Source organism: Austrofundulus limnaeus, unplaced genomic scaffold (assembly GCF_001266775.1).
Source record: "Austrofundulus limnaeus strain Quisiro unplaced genomic scaffold, Austrofundulus_limnaeus-1.0 Scaffold9031, whole genome shotgun sequence".
Taxonomy (NCBI): Eukaryota; Metazoa; Chordata; class Actinopteri; order Cyprinodontiformes; family Rivulidae; genus Austrofundulus; species Austrofundulus limnaeus.
In genome coordinates this window covers 1-698 of record NW_013961433.1, presented here as the reverse complement: position 1 = coordinate 698, position 698 = coordinate 1, and the positions used below count along the sequence as shown (strand labels likewise).

Sequence of the window (698 nt, the reverse complement as noted above, 5' to 3'; positions counted from 1 at the left end):
TACAAAATAATACAAAATAATACAACACTAACTTCTCTATGTGTCTTTGTGTTTAGTCCGTCCCTGCAGGTCCATCTGACCTGGTTTCTATGGCAGCAAAGAGACAATCTAAAATTGAGCGGTATCGACAGAGGAAGGAGCTGGAGACCAAATTGACTGATGTACGTAAATCTGTGGCCAGTGGACAGGCTGATGATGAAGTCACCAGAGAGTTTTACCTTCTGAATGTCCGAAGATGGATAACCATTTGTTTGGAGGAAATGGAGAGCATTGACCAGGAGGTGGAGTTACTACAAAACATGGATGTTCTGAAGCAGGGACCTGCCAAGCATCCAGCTCAGCAAACCAGGCGTCCCATGAAGCCCTTCATCCTCACCAAAGATGTTGTACAGGTGAGCTGCAGTCTATTACAAATAAAGATCAGCGAGGCCAGTTCTGTGTTTTGTACAGTTCTAACTCCAGACAGACAGATATGTTAAAACAAATGACTAGTCTTGTGCATGCTTTTTGCCTTTTAATTATCAATGTGTTCACCTGAGCACTTACCTTCTAACAGTCCTAGGACGTGGTAAAAGTCACATGTATTGACACTGACCAGTTTACCTCAATAACGATAAATATATGATAACTCTTACCACCACACACAAGTACATGGTACAGTATAGTAATAACACTATACACTGTGTCCATGTTCTTAG

The 698-nt window shown here is 41.7% G+C and overlaps 1 pseudogene; it reads left to right on the top strand.

Annotated features, from left to right (window-relative positions):
* The first annotated feature begins 55 nt into the window (after positions 1-55).
* Positions 56-593, top strand: LOC106512608 (immunoglobulin-binding protein 1 pseudogene; annotated as a pseudogene).
* The last annotated feature ends 105 nt before the right edge of the window (positions 594-698 follow it).